The sequence below is a fragment of the Mus musculus genome, chromosome 17, assembly GCF_000001635.26.
Source record: "Mus musculus strain C57BL/6J chromosome 17, GRCm38.p6 C57BL/6J".
In the NCBI taxonomy this organism is placed as follows: Eukaryota; Metazoa; Chordata; class Mammalia; order Rodentia; family Muridae; genus Mus; species Mus musculus.
In genome coordinates, this window is record NC_000083.6 from 18969958 (window position 1) to 18991188 (window position 21231).

Consider the following 21231-nt stretch of genomic DNA (forward strand, 5'->3'; position numbering starts at 1 on the left):
CCTTAGAAGGTACAACTCCAACCTCCACATTTGTTTTTTTGGATTTGAGCTCTTCCCTAACAAGATCATTTCTCAAAAAATACAAACTAGAAAGGATTCACTTCTTACACTTAATGATTTTCAGCGTCTTTTAGGCTATATTAATTGGCTTCGCCACTATCTCAAACTCACTACAGGAGAACTCAAGCCCTTGTTTGATATCCTTAGGGGAGACTCAGATATGTTGTCTCTGTGAAGCCTTACTGCTGAAGCTGCTCAGGCTTTGTCCTTAGGTTAAAATGCTATTAATAGTCAAACCATTACCTATTTCTTTCCTGATATGCCCTTAGGTTTTTTGTTTGTTTGTTTGTTTCAAGACAGGATTTCTCTGTATAGCCCTCGCTATCCTGGACTCACTTTGTGGACCAGGCTCGCCTCAAACTCAGAAATCTACCTGCCTTTGCCTCCTAAGTGCTGGGATTTAAGGCATGTGTCCTTAGTTTTTCTTGTTCTCCCTACTCAATTCTCCCCCACAGGAGTTTTTTGTGGCAAACTAAGCCCCTCTTTTAAGTTCATTTGTCAGCCTCCCCTCCTAAGGTTCTCAGTACATATCCTTGGCTGGTGTCATAGCTAATTAAGATGGGAAGAGAACAGTCTCTCCAGCATTTTGGAAAAGAACCTGATACCCTGATTCTTCCATATAGTCCCTCTCAGGTTTAATGGTTGAGTCAAAATGATGATGAGTGGGCCATTAGCTATGTTTCTTTTCAGAGCACTATTGATAATCATTATCCACCTTATAGGGTTATTCAATCTTTACATAAAACCCCCACAGTGTGTGCTAAAGTAACCAAGCCTGTTCCCATTGCCCATGCCAACTTGGCTTTTACTGATGGCTCCTCCAGTGGTGTTGTAGCATATTCCATTGATTCAAAAGATTTTCGGTTCCCCACCCCTTTTTCTTCTGCTCAGCTGGTCGATTTGGCAGCCATTATTAAGGTTTTTGAAATATTGCTAGATCTACCCTTTAATTTACCTCCTATGTTGCCTGTTGAGTTCCACTTTTGGAAACAGCCCCACATAATCCCCTTCAAAAATTGATTCATGAGCATTCCTGTTCTTTTTTATTGGCCATATACATACTCATTCTGGTATACTTGTTTCTTTAGCACAGGAAAATGAGTCTGAATACTGTGAAACTCAAATTACAGGAATAGCTCAGCAAATTAACCCCAGCCCTGCTGATTCCCTGCTTCAAGCTTAGAAGTCTCATGATCTCCATCATATTAATTCCTGCACCTTAAGATATAAATTTGGCATTTCTAGAGAACAGGCACGACAGATATTGTGCAATTACAGAGGCTGCCTCACCTTTTTTCCTAAGGCCCATTTGTAAGTCAATCTCCAAGGTTTGATTCCTGAAGAATTATGGCAAATGGATGTTATTCATTTTGCTCCATTTGGGAAGCTTAAGTATATACATATCACCATTGATACCTTTAGTGGTTTTATTTATGCCATACTACAGAAGCTACTAAATATATCATAAGTCATGTTGCCTTGTGTCTTACAATCTTGCGTAAACCCAGACTATTAAGACTGATAATGGTCCAGGATATACTAGCAACAGTTTTAAACAGTTTTATTCTCAGATGGGTTTTAAGAATATTACTGGTATACCCTATAATCCTCAAGGCAGGGCATTGTTGAGAGAGCTCATCAAACACTAAAAAGTATAATCTCCAAAATACAGTCAAATGGAGGAATTTTATATCCATCGTCGGGCAAATATAAGGCCCTACTTAACAATTCACTATTTATTTTGAATTATCTCATGGTAGATGCTGAAGGCAAATCTGCTGCAGATCACCTGTGACACCCATCCACCACAAAAAAAAAAATATTCCCAGGTTGTTTGGAACGTCCATTATCTAATAAATGGCAGGGCCCTGACCCAGTTCTTATCTGGGGAAAAGGGCATGCCTGTGTTTATTATTCTCAAGCAGGAAAGCCCAGATGGTTGCAAGAGCACCTGATAGAAATATATATTCCACCCAGGGAACCCCCGGAGAAGTTGTTTTATTGGGCTTAATTTCAGAAAATGCTGCTTCCTCTCTGGATGAACCTGTGCCTTAAGGCTGCAGATGCTGCTTCTCCACATCAAGTTTTTAATATCACTTGGATGGTACTTCATGAGGCTAGGGATGTTGCCTATGCCGCACCCAGTATGTCAGCATCACCCTCGTGGCCCATTTTGACCCCAGATCTCTGTAAATTGGCTGCAGGAGGAAACTCTTATTGGGGTTTGCCTGATAAGTATTTGCCCTTGGAAAAGGCCCCTCATGGGTCCAGGATCAATGTGCGTTATCTTGGGTGCGATACTGTCCAACTTCACACTAATATTAGAGAATAAGAATTTTATGTTTGCCCTGGGGCTCATAGAGATAGATCCTTAAATTATAAATGTGGGTATTGTGATTCTTTTTATTGTGCACCGTGGGTGTGTGAGACCACTGGAGATGCTTACTGGAATTCTGTTTCCTCTTGGGATTATATTCAAGTTAAAATAGGATGGGAAAACTCCAATAGAAATGAAACCTTGATGGCCTAATGTTCAAATTCTCATGCCACCTTCAGCTGGTGTAATCCTCTCAAAATTTCATTTCCTGAGGCAGGCAAAAAGATTTCTTTAGAGACAAGCCTCCGTGGTGTAGAGTGGGGTCTTCGTATGTATGTTTCTAATAAGGACCCTGGATTAATTTTCAAAATAAAATTCTTAACCAGTCACAACATTCAAAAACAAATTGCCATAGGATCTAATCCTATGCTTCATCCAGCAGACCCTAAAGAGCCTGGGGCCCCTAAGGAGACTGTTCAATCTTATACCTATGTCCCTATTACCTTCTTTCAACCCACACTCCCTGCAGGCCTGCCCTCCTCAGTAGAACTTATTGTTACCATGACTAATGCTTCTCTACAAGCCATTATTGAGGCCAATTCTACCCTTATTAGGGATTGCTGGGTTTGTTATTCATCCCAGCCTTTTTTTAAAGAAGGAATAGTCCTTTCTGGAGAGGTGATTGCCACCAATGATACTTCCTTCCTGAGACTGCATCTGGAGTCTAAAGAAGGGCTGAGTCTTGGCCAAATATCTGGTATGGGTCTCTGTCCTTTGGGACCCCAGAAGCTTCCCCGCTCGCCCCTGTTTGAAGTGTGTAATCAAACTCTGGTTGCTAATAATACCTTTCAATATGTTATAGCCCCTAATAATACTTATCTTGCCTGATATTCAGATTTAACTACCTTTATAGTTACCTCCACCTTTTTAAAAGGCAGAGAATATTGTGTCTTTACTAAATTGCTTCCTCATTTGACAGTACACTTTCCTGTTGATTTTCAAAGATTCTGGGAGACAGGGTTCAAACTTCCATCGAGGCACAGGAGAGAGCCTATCACTGCTGTCACCCTCATGGATCTCCTTGGATTTGAAGCTGCAGCGGGGCAGGAAGAAGGATTACCTCCTTAGTGACTTCCAATCAACAGTATACCCAACTTAGTATGGCTATAGATAGAGATCTTAAGGAGATTCAGGCTGGGTTAAAGAACCTTAAAGATTTTGTTACTTCACTTTCTGTGGTAAAGTTACAAAATAGAAGAGGGTTAGATTTGCTTTTTCTCCAACATGGAGGACTGTGTCCCACTTTAAAAGAGGAATGCTGTTTTTATACAGATAAGTCAGGGTTAGTAGAAGACAGTCTGAAAAAGGTAAAAGAGAGTTTAGAAAACAGAAAAAGAGAAAGAGAAAAAAGTGAATCTTGGTACCAGAATTGGTTTTCCACTTCTCCATGGCTCTCTAACTTTTTGCCCAGTATTTTGGGTCCTGTGGTAGAATTACTTTTGCTCATATCCTTTGGACCCTGGGCATTTAGAAAGTTAATAGAGTTTGTCAAATCAGAGGTCGAAGCTGCCGTTAATAGTCCAAAATTGGTCCATTATCATCGTCTGGAAGTGAGAGATATTGATCAAGAGGTATATGCTGAGCTCCTGGGTGCTCCTTCACTGGGCTTAGATTTCAAAGCCTTAGATCCAGAAAACAATCCTGGATGCTTTGGTAAGCTATGGAGACATCAATGATGGGAATAGCATGATGCCACATAAAAGGGATGCAGCTTGATAGGATGTAGAACATATCAAAGGTGGGATTATCATGAGTCCATGACTCAGGGGCCCACTCTGATTCTAGAGTGCTGGGTATAGAGACATCTCGTGTAGCCTAAGACACAGACTCTACCCTCAAACCCAACCATATCAGGTGTTGGTTATGGATGCACATCATGTAGCCTAAGACAGATGCTCCATCTATAAAATAAAAGAGGGGGTGATGTTGGAGACCTACACTGAACCATAAGCCAAATTTCCCCTCCCTTCTTGAGAAACTTGTGACCCTTTGAAATGACAGCTAACAAAACATCAAGATCAGATAATAGTATCTGCAAACTTCCTGCGAAAAACCATAGAATGTTTCCTGAACTAAGAGTAGATAGCAACTTCCCAGGGAGTTATGCAGAACCACCCCTGCCCCAGGGCTGAGGCACTGGCAAGTTTTTCCCTCTTTGCTTCCTCCTTCTGAAAGACCCACAACGTGAGGATTCCAACACGTTCTGACTCAGGAGAGGGGACACCCTAAATTCACCCACAAGAAATGGTCTTGCTGCAAACTGCAAGAAGACTTTTATTCAAGAGTGCTCTCAGACCTATGGTCATAGACCACACAGGGGTAGAGGACGGTGGCGCCCCGAGTAGCTGGATAAGGGGGTATTTAAAGGAAGAAACCACAAGTCAAGGAGGTGGGAAGGGCGTTGTTGGAGAATACCAAAAATACCAGTTAAGAGTCACAAAGGAAGTGTAAAGTTACAAGAGGCACGAGGAATACCTGGTAATTGTGAGGGTTATATCTCAAGACAGTTTCTAAGAGACCCTAACAATAGCACATTTGCATAGCGGGTTCCAGCAATGGTCAGGGTGACTTTCTTTGAATGAGTACTTTTTGAACCCAGGAAGCGGGTGGGTAGAGAAATGTCACTATCTGTTTTATGATTAGCATACCTTCACAAAGGCCTCATTCCCAAGCCTGGGCCTAAAGGCCTAGAATTTTGTTTTTACTTTGTTATACTTTCACTTCTTACCACTTATATTCTGGAACCTTGCTCACAATAAACAGACCTTGACAATCATTGCTTGGTCTTGCTCATACTTACTTGCCCATTTCTCTTTCAGGCCTGAACCCCCTCGTATCTCCCAAATAACTGAGTCTTGCGGGTCAGGACACTCAGTAACATAATACTTCTTACCTCTATCTTGGTCAATATCCAATCTTAATTATAGCCTTTTTTGGAGTACATTTCTGTATAACACAAGTCCTATCCAGGCCTTGTTACAGGCATTTTGAGTTTGCTTTGTACTACAGTAAGAGTGTCTAACTTAATTCTTAGTAGAAGCTGCTACATATCCTTCAACAAAGTTTCATTTCTTCCTGTTGCATACTAACTTGTTGATGATTCTACCCCAATTTGCTGGCAACTGAAATCATTTCCTATTTCCATATACTGTATTTGAAGTTTCTATTGTGTGATAAGTCATACAAAATATTTTCATAGTTTTTCCATAGCATGAACACTTGACCATTACTCAATGCCTGCTCTACCTCTCTCTAATACAAATTATGATTTTATTTTCTTGAGTCATCTTGTGTTTATACCAGAAACATTCTTTTGCTTTTTATTGAAGCTGTACAATTTTTTTCTTTCCTTCCCTTTTCTTTTCTTTTCTTTTCTTTTCTTTTCTTTTCTTTTCTTTTCTTTTCTTTTCTTCCCTGTTCTTTTTTTCTTTCTTTTTCTCTTCTCTTCTCCTTTTATTTACTCTTCCTTTCTTTTTCTCTTCTTTTCTTTTGTCTCATTTTTTTCACTCATCTTCCCTTTCTTATTTTCTTTCATTCATATTTCTTTTTTCTTCTACACTTTCTTTCCTTTATTCTTTCTTTCTTTCTTCCTCTCATTTGAAAACTAATGATTTTATTTGGATTTTCTACAGATGTATGGGTAAGTACTCACTTACAGGAGTAGAAACATCAGGTAAACACCAAAAAGCTTACCTCAGAATGGTAAGATATCATGAAAGTTATATCATTGGTTCTCACTTTAAAATAATTACACAACTCACCACATCTTTTAAGTTTCCTCTTTGCCTGAAAGATCTTACTGTTTTATGACCACAAGTTGTATGTGTGTGTATGTGTATAATATCATATATATATATATATGATATTATTAGAAATTTAGGGACTTTCAGACTCTTGTGAGTTGTTTAATTCTGAGTCTAATGGATTTACTCTGTTCAATTGAATGTTTAAAAGTAGTAATTTCTGAGTCATGAAGAATATTTCTCTAGGATGAAAAAGATTTAGTTTGGAAAGCTAAGACTACCATATATCAACTGTTTTAAGAATTCTATAAACATCCTCTACTATTTTGAAACTACAGAGTCTATTATCCAAGGCAACAAATCAAAGCATACAATAATCCACAGTGTGAACATGGTGATTACTATCAGTTGTAACAGAATGTGCTTCTCATAATGTATATGATTTAAGAAGGTATGCAATTCTCTTGCCAATGTATTTAAACATATGGCAAGTGTTTTTAGATTTCTGTACTTGCTTCAATCACCAGCTGAAAATTTCAAGCCAGTTGCCTTATTAGGATAAGCTGTTTCATGTTTTCTCTGCTTTTAAACACTTCTTATTGATTCCTCCTAACTTTGAGTTCAGGCACCCCAATTCTACACATCTCCCTGTCCATTTGTACCAAGTTCTCACTTGCAACATTCCTCTGGAATTCAATAAAAGGAACAAAACTAATCTCTTTGTGGAAGGAATAGTCTATCTATATGTCCCACTGCAAGTAGCTGCCTGCAGCCACAGGTTACTGAATTCCTGAAAGGAAAAGTGTGGTTTGTATGGGAAAATCTGTTGGAGAAATAAGGAGCCAACACAAAGTTTTCTGATTAAGGTTAATGTTTATGTAAGAGTTTCAGTTTAGAAAGAGGGGGGAACCCATCTCCCAGCATTGCTTTGTCAGTATCACTGCTTTGTGTTAGGAAAACAGGTTCAGTCTCTCAGCAGGTACTATCATCTTGGAGGAAAGCTTCAGATGTGGCAGGACAATAGACTTTACCTAGGTCTGAAGACTACTCCCTAGGTGGATTAGCAGGCTGTGGCAAGCTAGGTCTGAGCCAGCATGCTCAAGGCTGGGGGAAGGGCAAAAGTACATACCACTTTGCCATCATTCCTTTACTTACACATTTTCATTGTATTGATGATTTTATTTAGTCTGCGTCCTATGGCTTGTGACACACTATCAATATTGATTACTTACTAGGACTGCTCTGTAATATCAAATTTTAGCCTGGTGTCATTGAAGCTTTGGATCCTACAGCTTTGGATCTGCAGGTCTGGGCCATTCATGTATTTCAGCAGATAAAAAAAGTAAATGTGTGAGAGGATCAACTCAAGATTCTATATCAATTTGTGACTGGGTAATTGTTGAGTTATACACATACTGACAGAGTGAGGTCACCAGCTATGTCCTGGCTAGGTTATCTAATGCTGAAACCAGTAATAGGCAGGTACAACACTCCTTTTCTCATATCCTAAGGGCTATCTGTTTCACAATATGGAGGTCCAGGACCAACTCTACTGGGTTCAAAGGATAGATGCTGGCCATGCTCTTCCAAGTGTTGTAGCCAGGCAGAGTCAGGAACAGTTTTCTTGATCTCATTACCTCAGGCCAGCTATCTTGTCTGACATATTGGTGGGAAGGAAGCAGCTAATTAACAGAACTCCATGGTCCATGACAAGGCTAAGTAAATAAATTATAGGGCCAATGACATGTAATCACAATATCACAAGCTACTCTACTTTATCCACACCAACAGCATCATTTCTCCTCTGATAATCAAGTGATGTAGAAGTTCTTCTTTTCAGAGTGCTTTAGTCAGTAAAGGGTAGTACATACTCTGCTATTGTCATGAGCATTGAAACAGCTCCCCAGCTTATTGAAGGAAGTGACTAACTGTTCTTTTCTTTTGCATTCTTTGTTTTATTACAAATGCCTTTTAATTTATTGAAGAACTGATTGGAAAAATATACTTGAAACAATGATATCTTTTTAGAGGGTTATTCTCTTTCTTTTTTGGCATTATATTTTATTGGTTAAATTATATAACATTTATGTCCTCATTACAACTTCCCCTCCCTCCTCTCTTCTCAGCCCAAACATCTCACCTTCTTTCCTCCATTGACCATACCTGCCCTCCTCCTCTGAAATAGGCAGGACTTCCATGCATTTCAATGAGAAGTGGCATATTAAATTGTGATATGATTAACCACATCTTACTCTGATGAAGATAGAAACAACTCTCCATTCACAGGATACCTACCCAAATGAAGGTGATATATATTAATTTTCTTTTCAATGGTTTTAATTTCTGTCACATTCTTAGACGATTTAGCTGAAACATGGTTTACAAATCTCAAATTCTATAGTCTCTGTACACATTGAATTTCGTTGTTCATATAATATATGGAAACAAGTTTGTTTTCTCTGTAGTCTTGAATCATAACAGTCAGAAGTAAATATGACCTGACTAAGGTTCTGACTCTTTTGTAAATTGTTCCTTCAATTGTTTAATGTTCACTGACCATCAGTTTACTAGGAAAATGACACAAGGCAATGGAACCTATGGTGAGACCCTGACTGTGAAGGACTGGAAAATTGAGTTCTATTCAAAGAAATTATATTAACATTTAGGGCATAACTGGAGGGTATGAATTTGTTTACTGGTCTCTATATTTGTGACATGTGCATACACGCACACTCTTGTATTATGGATGCTTACATAAGAATATTTTGTGTCCTTCTTACCGGTTGAGAAATCTTCTGGATATAGGTCCAGGAGAGGTATTGTGGGATCCTCTAGTAGTACTATGTCCAATTTTCTGAGGAACCGCCAGACTGATTTCAAGAGTGGTTGTACAATCTTTCAATCCCACCAACAATGAAGGGGTGTTCCTCTTTCTCCACATCCTCGCCAGCATGTGCTGCCACCTGAATTTTTGACCTTAGCCATTCTGACTCGTGTGAGATGGAATCTCAGGGTTGTTTTGATTTGCATTTCGCTGATGATTAAGGATGTTGAGCATTTAGCCATTCAGAATTCCTTGGGTGAGAATTTTTGTTTAGCTCTGAGCCCCATTTTTTAATGGGGTTATTTGATTTTCTGGAGTCCACCTTCTTGAGTTCTTTATATATATTGGATATTAGTCTCCTATCTGATTTAGGATAGGTAAAGATCCTTTCCCAATCTGTTGGTGGCCTTTTTGTTTTATTGACGGTGTGTTCTGCTTTGCAGAAGCTTTGCAGTTTCATGAGGTCCCATTTGTTAATTCTAGATCTTACAGCAAAAGCCATTGCTGTTCTATTCAGGAATTTTTCCACTGTGCCCATATATTCGAGGAGTTTCCCCACTTTCTCCTCTATGAGTTTCACTGTCTCTGATTTTACGTGGAGTTCCTTGATCCACTTAGATTTGACCTTAGTACAAGGAGATAGGAATGGATCAATTCATATTCTTCTCCATGATAACCACCAGTTGTGCCCGCACTATTTGTTGAAAATGCTGTCTTTCTTCCACTGGATGGTTTTAGCTCCCTTGTCAAATATCAAGTGATCATAAGTGTGTGGGTTCATTTCTGGGTCTTCAATTCTATGCCATTGGTCTACTTGTCTGTCACTATACCAGTACAATGCAGTTTTTATCACAATTGCTCTTTAGTAAAGCTTTAGGTCAGACATGGTGATTTCACCAGAGGTTCTTTTATCCTTGAGAAGAATTTTTGCTATCCTAGGTTTTTTGTTATTCCAGATGAATTTGCAGATTGCTCTTTCTGATTCATTGAAGAATTGAGTTGGAATTTTGATGGGGATTGCATTGAATCTGTAGACTGCTTTTGGCAAGATAGCGATTTTTACAATGTTGATCCTGGTATTCCATGAGCATGGGGAATCTTTCCATCTTCTGAGATCTTCTTTAATTTCTTTCTTCAGAGACTTGAAGTTCTTATCATACAGATCTTTCACTTCCTTAGTTAGAGTCACGCCAATATATTATATATTATTTGTGACTATTGAGAAGGGTGTTGTTTCCCTAATTTCTTTCTCAGCCTGTTTATCCTTTGTGTACAATAAGGCCATTGACTTGTTTGAGTTAGTTTTATATCCAGCTACTTCATTGAAGCTGTTTATCAGGTTTAGGAATTCTCTGGTGGAATTTTTAGGGTCACTTATATATACTATCATATCATCTGCAAAAATTGATATTTTGACTTCCTCTTTTCCAATTTGTATCCCCTTGATTTCCTTTTGTTGTCGAATTGCTCTGGCTAGGACTTCAAGTACTATGTTGAAGAGGTAGGGAAAAAGTGGGCAGCCTTGTCTAGTTCTTGATTTTAGTGGGATTGCTTCCAGCTTCTCACCATTTACTTTGATGTTGGCTACTTTTTTTGCTGTAGATTGCTTTTATCATGTTTAGGTATGGGCCTTGAATTCCTGATCTTTCAAAGACTTTTATCATGAATGGGTGTTGGATCTTGTCAAATGCTTTCTCTGCATCTAACGAGATGATCATGTGGTTTTTGTCTTTGAGTTTGTTTATATAATGGATTACATTGATGGAATTCTGTATATTAAACCATCCCTGCATCCTGGAATAAAACCTACTTGGTCAGGATGGATGATTGCTTTAATGCGTTCTTGGATTCGGTTAGCGAGAATTTTATTGAGTATTTTGCATCAATATTCATAAGGGAAATTGGTCTGAAGTTCTCTATCTTTTTTGGGTCTCTCTTTGGTTTAGTCATCAGAATAATTGTGGCTTCATAGAATGAGTTGGGTAGAGTACCTTCTACTTCTATTTTTTGGAATTGTTTGTGCAGAAGTAGAATTAGATCTTGTTTGAAGGTCTGATAGAAGTCTGCACTAAACCCATCTGATCCTGGGCTTTTTTTGGCTGGGAGACTATTAATGTATTAACTATTTAGCATATAAGCGAGGTATTCAGAAAATTCAGTAACATTAAGTACAGTTTATACAAGATTAGTTTCAATCTGTTTACTCTTACTGGGATATATTAATTAGACTTAGCTCAACATTGACTTAAATTCTCAAGACTTATTGATGACTACCTTGGGGATGCCTTTACTCATTAAAGCTGATAATGCTCTGGTTTATGTATACAGTAAAATGAAAAAATATTTACATATTATAACATAAAACATACTATAGGTATTTGATACAAACCTACAGATTAAACTATTGGGTAATAATTTAACTGAATTTTCAACGATATAGTAATAAAACTGAAGTCAGATATGCGATCTCTTAGAGATGGATTCATAATGCTTTATTAACTGAAAAAAATTTATGTGTCCATGAGTCATACTTTAGAAATCTTAACCCCTGAAATGGAAAGTGCAATTCAGGAGACCGAAAAGAGAGTAAAGCAGATGAAGTTTTGAAACTTCATCCCCTCACATGGGAAGAGCTCAAAAGAAAGTGAGGTGAAAAACATTTGAATACATAAATCATCTTCCTGATTATGATATTAGTGGTAACTATACATGTAAGAAATGTCACACTTTTTCCCCAAACTCTTGCTTCTACACTGGGAGAAGTGGGGGAGAAATAAATATCTCTAAAGTAGCTAAAGAATATTTTTTGCAACCCTTATTTTTTTGATTTCTTGTTATATGCCATCCATTAATAAGGCACAATTGGGGATATGACCCACTATTACAGTTTCTTTATGCAGTCCACGGTGCCTTACAGAGATTCCCAGATGTTACTCAAATGCTCATGCATAGATCAGAGTCAACATTAGCTGCTTGGTGCACAACAAATATTTCATACTACAATAAAGAAAAAAGGTTCCTACAATATTAATTTTAAAAGTTTGTGCATTTTCAGAGAAAACCCACAATACACCAATAAAATTAATATCATCCTGAAAGAATTACCTTGGTAAGTTCAATATCTCTTCCTTAGTCTTGCTTGGTACAGGTGCTTCTTCCAAAACTGTATGCAAGACTGCCTCAAATGGTTCCTATTGTAAGTTTTTGGTCATATAGGGAGGTTGGTTGCAGGTTGTTTATGGCCAAGCATAAGAGAAAAAATATATTGAGGGATCACTTTCTCTTTCTTCTTTCTCTTTCTGTTCTCTTCTGTCTAAAGTTACAGCATGAAATTGGGGGTAAATATGTGATGAAAAAGAAAAGAAGGGTAGAATATTGTATGTTCTGTTGGAATAAGAAAAATCACAAAAGCCTGGAATATCTTAGAATGGTAAGGACTTTTGGAAGATGATTGAAAATTTAATGTTATATAATCCTAATAATATTCACAACTATTAGTTTAAGATTCATGTCTAACTACTTAAGTCGTTGCTAATTCTTAATTACCAAGCAATTAAATAATCTAGATAAGGGATAACTTATGTTTGTTGGTCCACCAAGAAATTTCAAGGTTAATGTTTAGACAACACCCCCAATCCATCAGAAATTTGAAGAAGGAGCTTGTTTGATTAAATAATAATAATAATAATAATAATAATAATAATAATAATAATAAATGGAGGAATCCTCCATAGCTCTGGGCAAAAGTAACACATGTTCCTTCCATTAGTGTTGGACTTGTTTCTGTTGCTATGTGAAGTTAAATGCTGGGTACTAGAACATATCCATGATTTCCTGGAGGATAGTTTTGTTAAATTGGAAGTGTCCTTTTCATTTTAACCATGAAATAACTATTTAGGTTTCTTCCTTGTGCCTATTCTCATGTTGAGTTAAGTGGCCTGTCTCCTGATTAAACATTTATTTTGAGAATGAAAGAGAGCCCTGATGTCCTTCAATAGAGGAATGAATAAAGAAAATGTGGCAGACTTACACAATTTAGGACTATGCAGCAATGAAAATAAATAAATTTATGAAATTCTTAGGAAATGGATGGATCTGCACCATATTATCCTGAGTGAGGTATCCCAAATCACCAAGAACACACAGGATATACATTCACTAATACGTTGATATTAGCCTGGAAGCTCAGAATACCCAAGATACAATTTGCAAAACACATGAAACTCAAGAAGAAGGATAACCAAAATGTGGATACTTCAATCCTTCTTAGAATAGGGAAGAAAATACCCATGAAAGGAGTTACAGAGACAAAGTGTGGAGCAGAGACTGAAGGAATGACCATACAGAGTCTGCCCCAACAGGAGATACATTATATACCTAACTAGCAAAGAGAGACACTGTTGTGCATTCCTACAAGGGCTTGCTGACAGGAACCTGATTTAGCTATCTCCTAAGAGGCTCAATCAGTGCCTGACAAATACTGAAGTGGATGCTCATAGCCATCCTTTGGACAGAGCACAGGGTCCCCAATGAAGGAGCTAGAGAAAGTACCCAAGGAGCTAAAGGGATTTGCATTACCATAGGAGGAACAACAATATGAACTAACCAGAACCTTTAGAACTCCCTGGACCAAAACCACCAACCAAAGAAAACACCCGGTGGGACTCATGGCTCTAGCTGCATATGTAGCAGAGTATGGCATAGTCGGTCATCATTGGGAGGAGATGCTCTTGGTTCTGTGAAAGTTCTATGCCCCATTATAGTGGAATGCCAGGGCCAGGAATATGGAGTGGGTGGGTTGGTGATCAGGAGGAAGTGGTACTGGAAAGAGATTTTCAGATGGGAAACTAGGAATGGGGTTAACATTTGAAATGTAAATAGAGAAAATAATAAAATCAGAATGGAAAAATACTTATTTTATGTTTCTAGACATATAAAAGCTACTACTATAAACTGCTAGTAATAATTAAGAAATTCATGTTGGAAATCAGTAACTTTAAAAGTGATCAAATTCTTTAATGCATTCACAACTTCCATTGTAGGATTGCTCAGAAATGGAGCACATGAATAAGCCCAACATTATCTGCTGTATGTGTTTTCAAGCTTAAGGTTAGGACAATTAACAAGAAATAAAGTTTTTCTATTTAAGTAAACTTTAGATAGATAGGTAGTTCTCATACACTTCAGAGATATTCAGAACATGATACTTGAGATATTTTTTTTATTTTTACAAAAAAAGCTTTTTGTTATAGAGATATACATCAAGTTAAGGAAGCCTTCTGAATCTCCTCAAAAGAAGATGATGGGCAAAAATCAGTCTTTACTTTGAGTTTTCTGTAATTATGTAAAAACTGGCCACTAGGCTATAAATTGCCCTTAACCTTGACAAATGACAATACAGAGACCAAAGTTTTGACAGGTCAGATTATGGTCAGTCAATTGCCTGAAGTCTCCTAGAAAAGGTAGTACATTCCTCCAAACTTTCTACTTCAGTGTAAGCTCACACAGACCATCTGGGCCTGGCTGGCAAAGATCGATGTATCCACTGCTATAAATAAACTTTGGTTGACTGTCCAAGTAGTCAGTATATCTCTGTCATTCTATTTAACACAGAAACTCCTTGGTCTCCACATCTTGCTTAATCAGTTGAAATTTGTCCCTCTCAGGCCTTTCATGGGTATGAAAACTACATTTATGATAGACTTATAAAGCCAGAGGTAAGCATTAATCAGCAAAGATCTGATAATATAATCATTGTCACAAACCCCAAATAAAAAGTTTTATTTACTTGTCTTCTAAGTATGAAGTTTAATTTTTTGTTTTTTCATTTTATTGTTTTTATTAATACTTTTTTATTTCAGTTTTTTTTAGATATTTTCTTCATTTGTTTTGCAAATTATATCCAGAAAGTCCCCTATACCCTCCCTCTGCCCTGCTCCCCAACCCACCCACTCCTTCTTCCTGTCCCTGGCATTCCTCTATATTAGGGCATATGATCTTTGCAAGACCAAGGTCCTCTCCTCCCATTGATGGGCGACTAGGCCATCCTCTGCTACATATGCAAGTAGAGAGATTGTTCAGGGGGATACTGGTTAGTTCATATTGATCATCCTCCTATTGGGTTGCAGACCCCTTTAGCTCCTTGGGTATTTTCTCCAGCTCCTTCTTTAGGGACCCTGTGTTCCATTAATAGATGACTGTGAACATCCACTTCTGTATTTGCTAGACACTGGCATAGCCTCACTAGAACTATATCAAGGTCCTGTTGGCAAAATCTTGCTGGCATATGCAATAGTGTCTGGGCTTGGTGGCTGTTTATGGGATGGATCCCAAGGTGGGGCAGTAGTTTGATGGTCCTTCTTATTATCTGAGCTCCAAATTTTGTATCTGTAATTCCTTCCATGGATATTTTGTTCTCCATTCTAAGGAGGAATGAATAATCCACACTTTGGTCTTACTTCTTGAGTTTCATGTGTTTTCTCAAATTGGATCTTGGGTAGTGTAAATTTCTGAGTTAATATCCACTTATCAGTGAGTGCATATCATGTGTGTTCTTTTAAAATCTGTGCCCACTTGATCTACTATTGTTGTCTTATTGCTGTATCTAGAACTTGGAGTACTATGTTTAACAAATATGGAGACACTGGGCATCCTTGTCTTTTTCCATAATTTACTGGGATTGCTTCAAGTATGGGTCCATTTAATTTGATGTTGGCTAATGATGTTGGCTAAAGGATTGTTGTATGTTGCTTTTAATAAGTTTAGGTAAGGCCATGAAATCCTAATAGCTTTAATACTTTTAACAAATGGTTACTGTATTTTGTGAAATTATTTTCAGCTACTACTAAGATGATCTTTTTTTTTTTTTTTCATTGAGTTGTTTTATATATTGGATTACATTGATTGTTTTTTTAAGTGAACCGTCACCACATCTCCAAATTCTACAGATAATTCTTAGAGCTGATGTAATCATTCAAGAATGTGGCTGGATACAAAATTATTTAAAAGAAATCAGTAATCTTCTATACATAAGCTATAAAATATCTGTGAAGGAAGTTAGAGAAATAATACTGTTCACGATAAACAAAAACAACATCAACTTCATGTAACTCTAACCAAGTAAGTGAAATATCTGTATGACACAAACTTCAAAATCAATACCACCTGCTTACCCTAACACTCAGTCGAGCTGTAGAACTAGGCACTACCTTGACTATCTCTAAAACACTGCTTCTTTGCACTCTCAGAAAACACTTCCCAGATAATTTCACCACAATGATGCTGATCTATTCTTAATTATTGCTAATTTCTTAGCTCTAGCTAACCAGCATATGTTTTTTCCATTAGTCTCCTTTTTTTATTGCCTCAGAAAAAAGAGCCACATGGCCCATACTTCCGTATTCACCTTGTTTCTGGGGCTGGAATATGGCTCTCTTTATTTATTTATTTTTATATAAATATAAAATAATAATAAAATAGACAGCTTTTGCTTTCTAACACTTCAACTGAGTAACCTGAAACATATTCTTTATATTGACCATGAACTCAAAAATCAGCATTGCTCTGTCTTTGGAATGCTAAAAGGTAATGCATGTATTATTACACCTTGTTTTATGCTTTTCTCTACTTGCAAATTGCTCTGTCACAGGCTGGCCTTAAACTCAGAGATCTGCTTGTCTTTGCCTCCTGGGATTAAAGGAGTGTCTCACCATGCCTTGATATAAGCTTTATATGGACCCTGCTCCCCATGATCAGGGTCATAAGCTTGTGTCTTCCAGCCTTAAATTCTGGATCAAATATCTGCTCTGTATTCCTCGTTTGTAATTCAGTCCAGATTAATATTAGAAAGTATTCCTTTTTCAATTGCAAATACAAACAATAATATAGGTTGTTTGGGATCTTACCCAGAGATCACCATTCTCTGTGGGGAGCCGCCCTCACATTTGCCATTACAAGATGGCACTGATAGCTGTGTTCTAAGTAGTAAATAATCTGCACACGTGCAGGGGCAGTTTTCCCGCCACATGTTCTGCCTTACTCGTGATGACAACTGGGCCAATGGGCTGCAGCCAATCAGGGAGTGACACGTCCTAGGCGGAGGATAATTCTCCTTAAAAGGGACGGGGTTTTGCCATTCTCTCTCTTGCTCTTGTTCTTGCTCTTGCTCTCTTGCTTCTGAAGATGTAAGCAATAAAGCTTTTGCCGCAGAAGATTCCGGTTTGTTGCGTCTTTCCTGGCCGGTCGCGAGAACGCGTGTAAGAATTCTCTTCATTCTTTCTCTTCTTTAACATAGGATCCAGCTTCATTTAATTTCCTGATGTCCCTTTATTTTTAGTTGAATCATATGTTTCATATTTTTCCTTTCCAAGCTTGCTATTTCGTATGAAAATGCTCTTGATGAGATATAGCCAGAGACCAAAAGGTGTGTTCAAATTTTTGAGATTTCCTTTGCCAATTTAGTTAATGCAAATCTCTTTATTTTAGCTTCAGTTAGGCTTTGTACACGAGGATAAAAGTTAATGAAATACTTCACAAACATATCACAAGATCAGCTCACTTAAAATTTTTTCTCCCCGATATATCTAGATCCAGACTTCCATAGTTAAATTCACACTCTGCAACAAGTTCTTAATTATTCCTACAAGGATGGCCCGTTAAGCAACACTTAAAGCATTCTACCTCTTTCAAAATCCAAAATCTCAAAATCCACATTCTTCCAACCAGAATTATGATCAAACTTATCATACCAACACCCCACTCCTGGCACTAAATTATTTTACTGCTGTATTCAAACACTTTCATGAAGTAAGCTTTTATAAATACAATATTTAATTGGGACTGGCTTATAGATTTCAAGATTCAGAAATTTTCCTCAAGTCAAGAGCATGTCAGTACCTAATGGGATATGCCACAGGATAAGCCAAGAATTCTACATTTCAGGTGAAAGCTTCTAGGAAATGCATGTCTTCCAGGCATCTAGGATGAGGGTCTTAAACCCCACTTGGCATACTTTCTTAAACAAGACCACACTTGCAAATAGTGCAATTCTATTGGAAAAACATATTCAAATTACCATACATTGTTAATGTATTTATAATTCTTAGAGCATATAATTTATTTTAATCATAATATTTACAAAAGTATCAAAGATTCCTGAGCTGAGTATTATAATGATTTTCTGTAATTCCTCACATCCTCTCATAATATTCCATGTGAAAATATATGCTTGCTTCAAATGTTATAAAATTATTTTAGTGGTTGATTTTTAACACTGCCTAATGAAATAGGGTGTATTCCATAAATCGCAGCAGAGAATGAGCAGAATTTAGAAAGAAAAAAATGAATGATAAAGAGAAAAGTAAATTTATCATTCACATTTAAGAAGCTATTATCTGAAAAGTTTTGCAAAAAAAAAAAAAAAAAAATCCTTCCTCTGAACTAAATTTCCCATGTTTAAATTACAAAGGATAAGTGTATTACGAGTAAAATCAGTGTCAAAATAGGCTTTGTAACAAAATTTAGTATTCAATTAAATTTCAAAAGAGTTACATCATTGTTATTTTTGTAATATAATTTAGTATCAATTGATTTAAAAGAGGTACATTATTTTTATTAAAGACAGAGAAATGTAGTATGAAAAGAGAACAGAGGCTTTTACCTAGTACAATATAAATCGCGAATATGAGAGAGTTAAGGAATTTACTAAAAATTACTTGGGTAGCTAAAATGATACAATACTTTTCTTAACAACGGTAAAGCTTGAAAGTCTACATATTTTCTCACTGAAGTCATTCCCAGTTTTACATACACAGGCTCTACTGAATGGCTGACTGGTTATTAAAATGTAAAGGTAGAGATAGAGAGAACCCTGAGTTGTGGGTAGAAACTGAGGGAAGGGAAAGAGTACAATGATAGTAATTTAAAAAGGATTAGATCAAATCCTATTATATGTTAAATACAGAAAGAAATATGTAAGGACCAAGGTACAGCTTAGAGTCTCTGCCAGAACTTGACAAATACAGAGGTGGATGCTCACAGGCAACCACTGGACTGAGCACATGGTTCTCAATGGAGGAGTTGGAAAATGGACTGAAGGAGCTGATGGTTTTTAAAGGCCCATGGGGCGTCAACAGTGTCACTTGTCCAAACTGCCACACTCCCCACCCCAGTGCACACAGGGACTGGACAAACAACAAAAGAGTATAGATGGAGAGACCCATATCTCTTGCCACATAGGTGGCAGAGGATGGCCTTGTTGAAGATCAGTGGGAGGACTAACTCTTGGGTCTGAGGAGGTTCTATGCCCTAGTGTGGAGGAATGACAGGGCTAGGAGGCAGGGGTGTGAGGACGGGTGAGGGAGCACACTCAAAATTACAAGGAGAGGAGGGTTGGAAAGGGTTTTTCTCAAAGGCGACCTAGAAAGGAGATAACATATGAAATGTAAATACCAAAAATAGTCAATAAACAAAAAGAAATAAATAGAAAATTAAAAAATACATAAATCTAAAAGCATATATAGCAGTGTGCTAATTAATTTGTACATAAGAAAACAAAGTACTGTGACTTCTGTGACATTCCCTATAGTTAGAAATGTCTCAGAATACAACAAATAACCTTAACCTGGATTACAGCTCTGATGATAACCTACGTTTTTAGCAGATGTAGACCAGTATGTGAAGTGTCCAAAGAGTCACTATACAAATACAAAGAAGAGCAACTTTTATCAAAAATCTGTCACCTTTCTGACCTATGAAGACCCCATGTGTTGGAATAAAACCCAAATCAAAATATGCCTCAGCAATGAAAACACAACTCAGTTAATATGAATACATGCTGTAAACCTAGATTGGTTAGATCTGCTGCTACACTACCATCTTCCACACTCTATGAGAACCCTTAGAACTTGTGGTTTCTCTAGGCCATGTACTTCTGCTCCACTTTTCTTTTTCCTCCTCATCTGCATCCTCTCCCTCTTCCATTTTCTCCTTCTTTTCTTTCCCCACTTTCCTATCCATCCACCTTCCCTTTTATCTGCCCACTCATCATATCTCTTTATTTTACAAATTAACTTGGGAAGCAGGTTACAGGAATTCACTTGAATGCTGACTCATTCCTTGATCTCAGCCACTCATAGGAGAACAAATTAACATCAAATATATTTAGCCCCAGGGCTATCCACACATATTTGTGCTTATTTGCACTCACTGTGAAACATCTTTGTGAAACAAGCATTTTTGTGAAACAAGGAGACAGTCCTATTGTCAAGGCCACTAACTGAGCTCTCAGTTACATTTTTCTCATCATACTCAAATTCTGTTTCCTAGCTTCTTTGAACTTCATTGGTCAGCCCAAAACAGTTCTTTCAGCAGACCACCATTGCAGTTGCTTTCACTTACCAGTTCTTACCAGTGTGTTGGCCAAAGCTATTAATGTGGTAATTGCATTTAAAGTCAATTTTCAAGGGAGAATGGTAGGGTGGCTAATGATATCAAGGGGTCCAAACTACACCATCCCTATCTGTACCCTGATCTAACTTCTTCTTCGTGGAGTATGGATGCTAACATCTCCACCATTCACTTATCAAGATGCTCATTCTGAACATGGATACATCATCATTTTTTTTTTCAACAAGGGCTCAGCTTTTGACTTCCATTCTCTTTAGGGATAACACTATTTCTTGGACTTTGGGAGTAATACCATTGCCATCTTGTCTAAAATTTGATTGATACATTCAATTAATCCAAAATTCTGTCATTCAGTATGCTCATGTTCTTTTGTTTCTTGGTCACCTTTCTTCCTGTCTACCATAGCACTAAAGGGAAGGTTATGGTGGCTATGGAAGTTTTCTCTATCTTGATTTCCAGCACAGCACTTTTGCCTTCATATTTGGTCCCATGTGTTTCATTTTCTTATTGAGATGAGACAAAAATTCATTTAATCATATCAGAAAAACAAAAACTAATTCTAGAAGGACTGTGAAAGCCTAAAATATTGTGTTCAATTCAAAGACCCCATTTAAGCATGTAAGGAGATACTGGGGGCTACATAGTTGTGAGACTTGTGCATACACCCACATACGATTTTTATGGACACATTTGTGTAAGAGATTTTAAGTTGATTCAAGTAGAGACTTTATGCTACCATTTGAGTCACAATGCCTAAAAAAATAACATTATGTCTATCAATTATCTGTCAGGAAGTAATGTATCATTTAGATTTTCTTCCT

General features: G+C 37.3%; 1 pseudogene; it reads left to right on the plus strand.

Annotated features, from left to right (window-relative positions):
* Positions 19661 to 20923, plus strand: Vmn2r-ps118 (vomeronasal 2, receptor, pseudogene 118; annotated as a pseudogene).